General features: G+C 47.9%; 1 pseudogene; it reads right to left on the bottom strand.

Annotated features, from left to right (window-relative positions):
* LOC123481185 overlaps window positions 1–888 on the bottom strand; it is a 43,166-nt pseudogene extending 42,278 nt beyond the window's left edge.
* Window positions 889–13,097: the final 12,209 nt, after the last annotated feature.

Raw genomic sequence — 13,097 nt, 5'->3', positions numbered from 1 at the left:
CGTGGTGTGATGAAGAGGTGTGTGTGTGATGAAGAGGTGTGTGCTAGTGTGTTGTACGTGGTGTGTGTGATGAAGAGGTGTGTGATGAAGAGGTGTGTGTGTGTGATGAAGAGGTGTGTGTGTGTGATGAAGAGGTGAGTGTGTTGTACGTGGTGTGTGTGACTCACGGCAGGTAGTTTATGGAGGTCCAGCAGTTCTCTGACCAAACCTCTCAACATGTTCTGACACTTCCACATTTCATTCAGAGCCCTGAGAGGGGAGGGAGGGAGAATATGGTATAATACAATCAGAAGACGTTACTTTGAACCCAACCGACTACCACATTACACAGGCTGAACTCACAGCCTTAACCCTGGAAAGGAATGTGGCCCTGACAGCATCAGGAATAAAATGCTTCAACACAGTACTCCTGAGAGGCAGCTTCCCTGAATTATTCAACACAGTACTCCTGAGGGGAAGCTTCCCTGAATGCTTCAACACAGTACTCCTGAGGGGAAGCTTCCCTGAATGCTTCAACACAGTACTCCTGGGAGGCAGCTTCCCTGAATGCTTCAACACAGTACTCCTGAGAGGCAGCTTCCCTGAATTCTTCAACACAGTACTCCTGAGAGGCAGCTTCCCTGAATGCTTCAACACAGTACTCCTGAGAGGCAGCTTCCCTGAATGCTTCAACACAGTACTCCTGAGAGGCAGCTTCCCTGAATGCTTCAACACAGTACTCCTGAGAGGCAGCTTCCCTGAATGCTTCAACACAGTTCTCCTGAGAGGCAGCTTCCCTGAATGCTTCAACACAGTACTCCTGAGAGGCAGCTTCCCAGAATGCTTCAACACAGTACTCCTGGGGGGCAGCTTCCCTGATATTTGGAACCAGTGTCTAATAATCCTCATACAGTGAATTCGGAAAGTATTCAGACCCCTTGACTTTTTCCACATTTTGTTACGTTACAGCCTTATTCTAAAAACATTTCCTCAATCTACACAATACCCCATAATGACAAAGCAAAAACAGGTTTTTAGACATTTTTGCAAATGTATTACAAATAAAAAACAGAAATACCTTATTTACATAAGTATTCAGACCCTTTGCTATGAGACTCGAAATTGAGCTCCGGTGCATCCTGTTTCCATTGATCATCCTTGAGATGTTTCTACAACTTGGAGTCCACCTGTGGTAACTTCAATTGATTGGACATGATTTGGAAAGGCACACACCTGTCTATATAAGGTCCCACAGTTGACAGTGCATGTCAGAGCAAAAACCAAGCCATGAGGTCGAAGGAATTGTCCGTAGAGCTCTGAGACAGGATTGTGTCGAGGCACAGATCTGGGGAACGGTACCAAAACATTTCTGCAGCATTGAAGGTCCCCAAGAACACAGTGGCCTCCATCATTCTTAAATGGAAGAAGTTTGGAACCACCAAGACTCTTCCTAGAGCTGGCCGCCCGGCCAAACTGAGCAATCGGGGGAGAAGGGCCTTGGTCAGGGAGGTGACGAAGGGCCTTGGTCAGGGAGGTGACCAAGAACCCGATGGTCACTCTGACAGAGCTCCAGAGTTCCTCTGTGGAGATGGGAGAACCTTCCAGAAGGACAACCATCTCTGCAGCACTCCACCAATCAAGCCTTTATGGTAGAGTGGCCAGACGAAAGCCACTCCTCAGTAAAAGGCACATGACAGCCCACTTGGAGTTTGCCAAAAGGCACCTAAAGGACTCTCAGACCATGAGAAAGAAGATTCTCTGGGTCTGATGAAACCAAGATTGAACCCGTTTTGCTTTGTCATTATGGGGTGTTGTGTGTAGATTGATGAGGGGAGAAAAAAAAACGATTTAATCCATTTTAGAATAAGGCTGTAACGTAACAAAATGTGGAAAAAGTCAAGGGGTCTGAATACTTTCCGAATGCACTGTGTGGGCGCTATTTCTTTGCTTCCTGTTCTTGAGTTTTGTTTTTGCGTCTTTTACTTTCAGTTTTGTACACCAGCTTCAAAACAGCTGAAAATATAATATTTTGACGGTAAAATGATTCACTATACTTGAGCTTGTTTTGTCACATTAACTGAAATTAGGCGGACTATTAGAATTTTAGCAACCAGGAAATGGTGGAGCGATTTCTGCCCAGAGTAGCTTAAAAGCACGGCCAAGTTAATAATGATCCTGTGGGTGATGTATTAAACCGCCCAGACACATCAAAAGATACAGTCGTCCTTCTGAACTGAGCTGCTGGGCAGGAAGGAAACTGTTAGGCCCTTCGACTCCCGAGTGGCGCAGTGGTCTAAGGCACTGCATCGCAGTGCTAGCTGTGCCACTCAGAGATCCTGGTTCGAATCCAGGCTCTGTCGTAGCCGGCCGCGACCGGGAGACCCATGGGGCGGTGCGCATTGGCCCAGCGTCGTCCAGGGTAGGGGAGGGAATGGCCGGCAGGGATGTAGCTCAGTTGATAGAGCATGGCGTTTGCAACGCCAGGGTTGTGGGTTTGATTCCCACAGGGGGTATGAAAAAAAAATAATGTATGCACTAACTGTAAGTGGCTCTGTATAAGAGCGTCTGCTAAATGACTAAAATGTAAATGTAAATGTTAGTGATGTCACCGTGAGGCCATTGGTGATTTTTTTTAAAACAGCTACAGAGTTCAAAGGCTGTGACGGGAGAAATCATGCATCTGTATGCAACAAGACACTAAAGTAATACTGAACAATAAACATGGCAAAGGAATACACTTTCTGTCCCAAACGCAAAGCCCTACGTAAATGCGACGCCTCATGTTTGGGGCAAATCACTGAGTAACTGCCGGATAAATTCATTGTTTTGGGATTTTTCAAGTCTCTGACTGTCGAGCTTTTATTTTTTGGTGGTTGTTAGTTCTCAAGAACATAAAATATACCTCTATTATCTCTTCTACATACTTATTATCTGGTTTAGTCGTTTCAGTTTTTCCTTCCACAAAATGTAGTATTTTCACTGTTTGAAAATTAAAATTAAAAAACACTTTAAGTGGTCAGCTCAAGGATTACATTGGCAGAAAAATCCCTGGTGTGGCTAGGTGTTGGTGCTAACAGGGTTATGGCTAGGTGTTGGTACTAACAGGGTTATGGCTAGGTGTTGGTACTAACAGGGTTATGGCTAGGTGTTGGTACTAACAGGGCTAGGTGTTGGTACTAACAGGGTTTGGCTAGGTGTTGGTACTAACAGGGTTATGGCTAGGTGTTGGTACTAACAGGGCTAGGTGTTGGTGCTAACAGGGTTACGGCTAGGTGTTGGTACTAACAGGGGCTAGGTGTTGGTCTAACAGGGTTACGGCTAGTGTTGGTACTAACAGGGCTAGGTGTTGGTACTAGCAGGGTTACGGCTAGGTGTTGGTACTAACAGGGTTATGGCTAGGTGTTGGTACTAACAGGGTTATGGCTAGGTGTTGGTGCTAACAGGGTTATGGCTAGGTGTTGGTTACTAACAGGGTTATGGCTAGGTGGTACTAACAGGGTTATGGCTAGGTGTTGGTACTAACAGGGTTACGGCTAGGTGTTGGTACTAACAGGGCTAGGTGTTGGTACTAACAAGGTTATGGCTAGGTGTTGGTACTAACAGGGCTAGGTGTTGGTACTAGCAGGGTTACGGCTAGGTGTTGGTACTAACAGGGTTACGGCTAGGTGTTGGTACTAACAGGGTTATGGCTAGGTGTTGGTACTAACAGGGTTATGGCTAGGTGTTGGTACTAACAGGGTTATGGCTAGGTGTTGGTGCTAACAGGGTTATGGCTAGGTGTTGGTGCTAGCAGGGTTATGGCTAGGTGTTGGTGCTAGCAGGGTTATGGCTAGGTGTTGGTACTAACAGGGCTAGGTGTTGGTACTAACAGGGTTATGCTAGGTGTTGGTACTAACAGGGCTAGGTGTTGGTACCTAGCAGGGTTACGGCTAGGTGTTGGTACTAACAGGGTACGGCTAGGTGTTGGTACTAACAGGGGTTACGGCTAGGTGTTGGTACTAACAGGTTATGGCTAGGTGTTGGTACTAACAGGGTTATGGCTAGGTGTTGGTGCTAACAGGGTTTGGCTAGGTGTTGGTGCTAGCGGGGTTATGGCTAGGTGTTGGTACTAACAGGGCTAGGTGTTGGTACTAACAGGGCTAGGTGTTAGGTACTAACAGGGCTAGGTGTTGGTACTAACAGGGTTATGGCTAGGTGTTGGTGCTAACAGGGTTATGGCTAGGTGTTGGTGCTAACAGGGTTATGGCTAGGTGTTGGTACTAACAGGGTTATGGCTAGGTGTTGGTACTAACAGGGCTAGGTGTTGGTGCTAACAGGGCTAGGTGTTGGTACTAACAGGGCTAGTGCTGGCGTAACAGGGGCTAGGTGTTGGTGCTAACAGGGTTATGGCTAGGTGTTGGTACTAACAGGGCTAGGTGTTGGTACTAACAGGGTTATGGCTAGGTGTTGGTACTAACAGGGTTATGGCTAGGTGTTGGTACTAACAGGGTTATGGCTAGGTGTTGGTGCTAACAGGGTTATGGCTAGGTGTTGGTGCTAACAGGGTTATGGCTAGGTGTTGGTGCTAACAGGGTTATGGCTAGGTGTTGGTACTAACAGGGTTAGGGCTAGGTGTTGGTACTAACAGGGTTATGGCTAGGTGTTGGTACTAACAGGGTTATGGCTAGGTGTTGGTACTAACAGGGTTATGGCTAGGTGTTGGTACTAACAGGGTTATGGCTAGGTGTTGGTACTAACAGGGTTATGGCTAGGTGTTGGTACTAACAGGGTTATGGCTAGGTGTTGGTACTAACAGGGGTATGGCTAGGTGTTGGTACTAACAGGGCTAGGTGTTGGTGCTAACAGGGTTATGGCTAGGTGTTGGTGCTAGCAGGGTTATGGCTAGGTGTTGGTACTAACAGGGCTAGGTGTTGGTACTAACAGGGTTATGGCTAGGTGTTGGTACTAACAGGGCTAGGTGTTGGTGCTAACAGGGTTATGGCTAGGTGTTGGTACTAACAGGGCTAGGTGTTGGTGCTAACAGGGTTATGGCTAGGTGTTGGTGCTAACAGGGTTATGGCTAGGTGTTGGTACTAACAGGGCTAGGTGTTGGTACTAACAGGGTTCATGGCTAGGGTGTTGGTACTAACAGGGTTATGGCTAGGTGTTGGTACTAACAGGGTTATGGCTAGGGTGTTGGTACTAACAGGGTTATGGCTAGGTGTTGGTACTAACAGGGCTACAGGTGTTGGTACTAACAGGGTTATGGCTAGGTGTTGGTACTAACAGGGTTATGGCTAGGTGTTGGTACTAACAGGTTATGGCTAGGTGTTGGTACTAACAGGGTTATGGCTAGGTGTTGGTGCTAACAGGGTTGGCTAGGTGTTGGTACTAACAGGGCTAGGTGTTGGTACTAACAGGGTTATGGCTAGGTGTTGGTACTAACAGGGTTATGGCTAGGGTGTTGGTACTAACAGGGTTATGGCTGGGTGTTGGTACTAACAGGGCTAGGTGTTGGTACTAACAGGGTTATGGCTAGGTGTTGGTACTAACAGGGCTATGGCTAGGTGTTAGTGCTAAACAGGGTTATGGCTAGGTGTTGGTACTAACAGGGCTAGGTGTTGGTACTAACAGGGTTATGGCTAGGTGTTGGTGCTAACAGTGGTTATGGCTAGGTGTTGGTGCTAACAGGGTTATGGCTAGGTGTTGGTACTGGCAGGCTATGGCTGGAGTTGTTGGTGCTAGCAGGGTTACGGCTAGGTGTTGGTACTAACAGGGTTACGGCTAGGTGTTGGTACTAACAGGGTTATGGCTAGGTGTTGGTACTAACAGGGTTATGGCTAGGTGTTGGTGCTAACAGGGCTAGGTGTTGGTACTAACAGGGCTAGGTGTTGGTACTAACAGGGCTACGGCTAGGTGTTGGTACTAACAGGGTTATGGCTAGGTGTTGGTACTAACAGGGTTATGGCTAGGTGTTGGTACTAACAGGGTTATGGCTAGGTGTTGGTACTAACAGGGTTATGGCTAGGTGTTGGTGCTAACAGGGCTAGGTGTTGGTGCTAACAGGGTTATAGCTAGGTGTTGGTGCTAACAGGGCTAGGTGTTGGTGCTAACAGGGCTAGGTGTTGGTACTAACAGGGTTATGGCTAGGTGTTGGTACTAACAGGGTTATGGCTAGGTGTTGGTGCTAACAGGGTTATGGCTAGGTGTTGGTACTAACAGGGCTAGGTGTTGGTACTAACAGGGTTATGGCTAGGTGTTGGTACTAACAGGGTTATGGCTAGGTGTTGGTACTAACAGGGTTATGGCTAGGTGTTGGTACTAACAGGGTTACGGCTAGGTGTTGGTACTAACAGGGCTAGGTGTTGGTACTAACAGGTTATGGCTAGGTGTTGGTGCTAACAGGGCTGGGTGTTTGGTGCTAACAGGGCTAGGTGTTGGTACTAACAGGGTTATGGCTAGGTGTTGGTACTAACAGGGTTATGGCTAGGTGTTGGTGCTAACAGGGTTTATGGCTAGGTGTTGGTACCAACAGGGTTCTAGGTGTTGGTACTAACAGGGTTATGGCAGGGTGTTGGTACTAACAGGGTTATGGCTAGGTGTTGGTACTAACAGGGTTATGGCTAGGTGTTGGTACTAACAGGGGTTACTGGCTAGGTGTTGGTACTAACAGGGTTATGCTAGGTGTTGACTAACAGGGTTATGGCTAGGTGTTGGTACTAACAGGGTTATGGCTAGGTGTTGGTACTAACAGGGTTATGGCTAGGTGTTGGTACTAACAGGGTTATGGCTAGGTGTTGGTACCAACAGGGTTCGCTAGGTGTTGGTACTAACAGGGTTATGGCTAGGTGTTGGTACTAACAGGGTTATGGCTAGGTGTTGGTACTAACAGGGTTATGGCTAGGTGTTGGTACTAACAGGGTTATGGCTAGGTGTTGGTACTAACAGGGTTATGGCTAGGTGTTGGTGCTAACAGGGTTATGGCTAGGTGTTGGTGCTAACAGGGTTACAGCTAGGTGTTGGTACTAACAGGGCTATGGCTAGGTGTTGGCACTAACAGGGTTATGGCTAGGTGTTGGTGCTAACAGGGTTATGGCTAGGTGTTGCAGTGCTAACAGGGTTATGGCTAGGTGTCTAACAGGGTTATGGCTAGGTGTTGGTACTAACAGGGTTATGGCTAGGTGTTGGTACTAACAGGGTTATGGCTGGTGTTGGTACTAACAGGGTTATGGCTAGGTGTTGGTACTAACAGGGTTATGGCTAGGTGTTGGTACTAACAGGGTTATGGCTAGGTGTTGGTACTAACAGGGTTATGGCTAGGTGTTGGTACTAACAGGGTTATGGCTAGGTGTTGGTACTAACAGGGTTATGGCTAGGTGTTGGTACTAACAGGGTTATGGCTAGGTGTTGGTGCTAACAGGGTTATGGCTAGGTGTTGGTACTAACAGGGTTATGGCTAGGTGTTGGTACTAACAGGGTTATGGCTAGGTGTTGGTGCTAACAGGGTTATGGCTAGGTGTTGGTACTAACAGGGTTATGGTTAGGTGTTGGTACTAACAGGGTTATGGCTAGGTGTTGGTACTAACAGGGTTATGGCTAGGTGTTGGTACTAACAGGGTTAATGGCTAGGTGTTGGTACTAACAGGGTTATGGCTAGGTGTTGGTACTAACAGGGCTAGGTGTTGGTACTAACAGGGTTATGGCTAGGTGTTGGTACTAACAGGGTTATGGCTAGGTGTTGGTGCTAACAGGGTTATGGCTAGGTGTGTTGGTACCAACAGGGTTATGGCTAGGTGTTGGTACTAACAGGGTTATGGCTAGGTGTTGGTACTAACAGGGCTATTGGCATGGCTACGGGCAGGTGTTGGTACTAACAGGGTTATGGCTAGTGTTGGTACTAACAGGGTTATGGCTAGGTGTTGGTACTAACAGGGTTATGGCTAGGTGTTGGTACTAACAGGGCTAGGTGTTGGTACTAACAGGGTTATGGCTAGGTGTTGGTACTAACAGGGTTATGGCTAGGTGGTCTGGGCGGTTGGTCGGCTAGGTGTTGGCTAACAGGGTTATGGCTAGGTGTTGGTACTAACAGGGTTATGGCTAGGTGTTGGTGCTAACAGGGTTATGGCTAGGTGTTGGTACTAACAGGGTTATGGCTAGGTGTTGGTACTAACAGGGTTATGGCTAGGTGTTGGTACTAACAGGCTTATGGCTAGGTGTTGGTACTAACAGGGTTATGGCTAGGTGTTGGTACTAACAGGGTTATGGCTAGGTGTTGGTACTAACAGGGTTATGGCTAGGTGTTGGTACTAACAGGGTTATGGCTAGGTGTTGGTACTAACAGGGTTATGGCTAGGTGTTGGTACTAACAGGGTTATGGCTAGGTGTTGGTACTAACAGGGTTATGGCTAGGTGTTGGCCTAACAGGGTTATGGCTAGGTGTTGGTACTAACAGGGGTTATGGCTAGGTGTTGGTACTAACAGGGTTATGGCTAGGTGTTAGGGCTCTAACAGGGTTATGGCTAGGTGTTGGTACTAACAGGGCTATGGCTAGGGTTGGTACTAACAGGGGCTAGGCTAGGTGTTGGTACTAACAGGTTAAGGGTTTGCTAGGTGTTGGTACTAACAGGGTTATGGCTAGGTGTTGGTACAACAGGGCGTGTTGTCTAACAGGGTTATGGCTAGTGTTGGTACTAACAGGGTTATGGCTAGGTGTTGGTGCTAACAGGGTTCTAGGTGTTGGTACTAACAGGGTTATGGCTAGGTGTTGGTACTAACAGGGTTATGGCTAGGTGTTGGTACTAACAGGGTTATGGCTAGGTGTTGGTACTAACAGGGTTATGGCTAGTGTTGGTACTAACAGGGTTATGGCTAGGTGTTGGTACTAACAGGGTTATGGCTGAGTGTTGTACTAACAGGGCTAGGTGTTGGTACTAACAGGGTTATGGCTAGGTGTTGGTACTAACAGGGTTATGGCTAGGTGTTGGTGCTAACAGGGTTATGGCTAGGTGTTGGTACTAACAGGGTTATGGCTCAGGTGTTGGTACTAACAGGGTTATGGCTAGGTGTTGGTACTAACAGGGCTTCTCAGGGCTAGGGTTGGTACCAACAGGGCTAGGGTGTTGGTGCTAACAGGGTTATGGCTAGGTGTTGGTACTAACAGGGTTATGGCTAGGTGTTGGTACTAACAGGGTTATGGCTAGGTGTTGGTACTAACAGGGTTATGGCTAGGTGTTGGTACTAACAGGGCTGTTACTAACAGGGTTAGGGCTAGTGTTGGTGCTAACAGGGTTATGGCTAGGTGTTGGTACTAACAGGGCTAGGTGTTGGTACTAACAGGGTTATGGCTAGGTGTTGGTACTAACAGGGTTATGGCTAGGTGTTGGTACTAACAGGGTTATGGCTAGGTGTTGGTACTAACAGGGTTATGGCTAGGTGTTGGTACTAACAGGGTTATGGCTAGGTGTTGGTACTAACAGGTTATGGCTAGGTGTTGGTGCTAACAGGGTTATGGCTAGGTGTTGGTACTAACAGGGTTATGGCTAGGTGTTGGTATTTAACAGGGTTATGGCTAGGTGTTGGTACTAACAGGGTTATGGCTATCAGGTGTTGGGACTAACAGGGCTAGGTGTTGGTACTAACAGGGTTATGGCTAGGTGTTGGTACTAACAGGGTTATGGCTAGGTGTTGGTACTAACAGGGCTAGGTGTTGGTACTAACAGGGTTATGGCTAGGTGTTGGTACTAACAGGGTTATGGCTAGTGTTGGTTCTAACAGGGTTATGGCTAGGTGTTGGTACTAACAGGGTTATGGCTAGGTGTTGGTACTAACAGGGTTATGGCTAGGTGTTGGTACAACGGCTAGGTGTGGTACTAACAGGGCTAGGTGTTGGTACTAACAGGGTTATGGCTAGGTGTTGGTACTAACAGGGTTATGGCTAGGTGTTGGTACTAACAGGGTTCAGTGTTGGTACTAACAGGGCTAAGAGTGTTGGTACTAACAGGGTGGTATACTAGGTGTTGGTGCTAACAGGGTTATGGCTAGGTGTTGGTACTAACAGGGTGCTAGGTGTTGGTACTAACAGGGTTATGGCTAGGTGCTGGTACTAACAGGGCTTATGGTATTGGTACTACAGGGTTACGGCTAGGTGTTGGTACTAACAGGGTTGGCTAGGTGGCTGGTACTAACAGGGCTAGGTGTTGGTACTAACAGGCTTGAGGCTAGGTATGGAGTGCTACCAACAGGGTTATGGCTAGGTGTTGGTACTAACAGGGTTATGGCTAGGTGTTGGTACTAAGGTTATGGCTAGGTGTTTGGTACTAACAGGGAAGTATTCTAGTAGTGTTGGAACAACAGGGTTATGGCTAGGTGTTGGCTACACAGGGTTGTGGCTAGGGTGTTGGTACTAACAGGGTTATGGCTAGGTGTTGGTGCTAACAGGGCTAGGTGTTAGTACCACAGGTTGGCTAGGTGTTGGTACTAACAGGGTTATGGCTAGGTGTTGGTACTAACAGGCTTGCTAGGTGCTAACAGGGTTGTAGGTGTTGGTACTAACAGGTTGTGGCTAGGTGTTGGTACTAACAGGGTTATGGCTAGGTGTTGACTAACAGGGTTACGGCTAGTGTTGGTACTAACAGGGCTAGGTGTTAGTACTAACAGGGTTATGGTGGTGTTGGCACTAAGTTGTGGCTAGGTGTTGGTACTAACAGGGTTATGGTAGGTGTTGGCACACAGGGTTATGGCTAGGTGTTGGTACTAACAGGGTTATGGCTAGGTGTTTAGTACCAACAGGGTCAGGCTAACAGGTATGGCTAGGTGTTGGTGCTAACAGGGTTATGGCCAGGTGTTGGTACTAACAGGGTTATGGCTAGGTGTTGGTACTAACAGGGTTATGGCTTAGGTGTTGGTACTAACAGGGTTATGGCTAGGTGTTGGTACTAACAGGGTTATGGCTAGGTGTTGGTACTAGCAGGGCTAGGTGTTGGTACTAACAGGGCTAGGTGTTGGTACTAGCAGGGTTATGGCTAGGTGTTGGTACTAACAGGGTTATGGCTAGGTGCTGGTACTAACAGGGTTATGGCTAGGTGTTGGTACTAACAGGGCTTAGGTGTTGGTACTAACAGGGTTGGGCTAGGGTGTTGGTGCTAACAGGGTTATGGCTAGGTGTTTGGTACTAACAGGGCTAGGTGTTGGTACTAACAGGGGTTATGGCTAGGTGTTGGTACTAACTAGGGCTAGGTGTTGGTACTACAAGGGGCTATGTTGGTACTAACAGGGCTAGGTTTGGGCACTAACAGGGTTATGGCTAGGTGTTTGGTACCTAACAGGGTTAGGTGTTGGTGCTATAGGGCAGGGTCTAACAGGCTAGTGTTGGTACTAACAGTGGCTAGGTGTTGGCTACCAGGGTTACAGGCTGGGTGTTGGTGCTAACAGGGTAAGACTAGGTGTTGGTACTAACAGGGTTATGGCTAGGTGTTGGTACTAACAGGGTTATGGCTAGGTGTTGGTACTAACAGGGTTATGGCTAGGTGTTGGTACTAACAGGCTTATGGCTAGGTGTTGGTACTAACAGGGTTATGGCTAGGTGTTGGTGCACTAACAGGGTTATGGCTAGGTGTTGGTACTAAACAGGTTTATGCTAGGTGTTGGTACTAACAGGGTTATGGCTAGGTGTTGGTACTAGCAGGCTATGGGGTGTTTGGTACTAACAGGGTTATGGCTAGTGCCGTGTGTGCTAGCGTTATGGCTAGAGTGTTGGTACTAACAGGGTTATGGCTAGGTGTTGGTACTAACAGGGTTATGGCTAGGTGTTGGTACTAGCAGGGTTATGGCTAGGTGTTGGTGCTAACAGGGTTATGGCTAGGTGTTGGTGCTAGCAGGGTTATGGCTAGGTGTTGGTGCTAACAGGGTTATGGCTAGGTGTTGGTACTAACAGGGCTATTTGGTCTACACTAGGTGTTGGTACTAACAGGGGTTATGGCTAGGTGTTGGTGCTAGCAGGGTTATGCTAGGTGTTGGTGCTAACAGGGTTATGGCTAGGTGTTGGTACTAACAGGGTTATGGCTAGGTGTTGGTGCTAGCCAGGGTTATGGCTAGGTGTTGGTACTAACAGGGTTAGTGGCTAGGTGTTGGTACTAACAGGGTTATGGCTAGGTGTTGGTACTAGCAGGGCTACTGGCTAGGTGTTGGTACTAACAGGGTTAAGAGCTAGGTGTTGGTACTAACAGGGTTATGTGGCTAGGTGTTGGTACTAGCAGGGTTACGGCTAGGTGTTGGTACTAACAGGGTTATGGCTAGGTGTTGGTCGTAGCAGGGTCTGGCAGGCTTAGTGCTGGCAGTACAGGGTATGGCTAGGTGTTGGTGCTAACCAGGGTTACAGGGTGTTGGTGCACAACAGGGTTATGGCTAGGTGTTTTGCTAACAGGGTTATGGCTAGTGTTGGTCCTAACAGGGTTATGGCTAGGTGTTGGTACTAACAGGTTATGGCTAGTGTTGGTGCTAACAGGTTTGGCAAGAGTGTTGGTGCTAACAGGGTTATGGCTAGGTGTTGGTACTAGCAGGGTTATGGCTAGGTGTTGGTACTAGCAGGGTTATGGCTAGGGTGTTGGTACTAACAGGGTGCTATGGCTAGGTGTTGGTGCTAACAGGGTTATGGCTAGGTGTTGGTACTAACAGGGTTATGGCTAGGTGTTGGTGCTAACAGGTGCTAGGTGTTGGTACTAACAGGGTTATGGCTAGGTGTTGGTGCTAACAGGGTTATGTTAGGTGTTGGTACTAGCAGGGTTTGGCTAGGTGTTGGTGCTAACAGGGTTATGGCTAGGTGTTGGTACTAGCAGGGTTTGGCTAGGTGTTGGTGCTAACAGGGGTTATGGCTAGGTGTTGTGCTACGAGGTTATGGCTAGGTGTTGGTACTAGCAGGGCTTATGGCTAGGTGTTGGTGCTAACAGGGTTATGGCTAGGTGTTGGTACTAACAGGGCTGAGTGTTGGTGCTAGCAGGGTTATGGCTAGGTGTTGGTGCTAGCAGGTTTATGGCTAGGTGTTGGTACCAACAGGGCTAGGTGTTGGTGCTAGCAGGTTGGCTTTAGGTGTTGGTGCTAACAGGGTTATGGCTAGGTGTTGGTGCTAGCAGGGGTTATGGCTA

The sequence above is a fragment of the Coregonus clupeaformis genome, unplaced genomic scaffold (assembly GCF_020615455.1).
Source record: "Coregonus clupeaformis isolate EN_2021a unplaced genomic scaffold, ASM2061545v1 scaf2635, whole genome shotgun sequence".
Classification (NCBI taxonomy): Eukaryota; Metazoa; Chordata; class Actinopteri; order Salmoniformes; family Salmonidae; genus Coregonus; species Coregonus clupeaformis.
The sequence above is the reverse complement of the archived record's forward strand: the minus strand, read 5'-3'. Positions and strand labels throughout refer to the sequence as shown.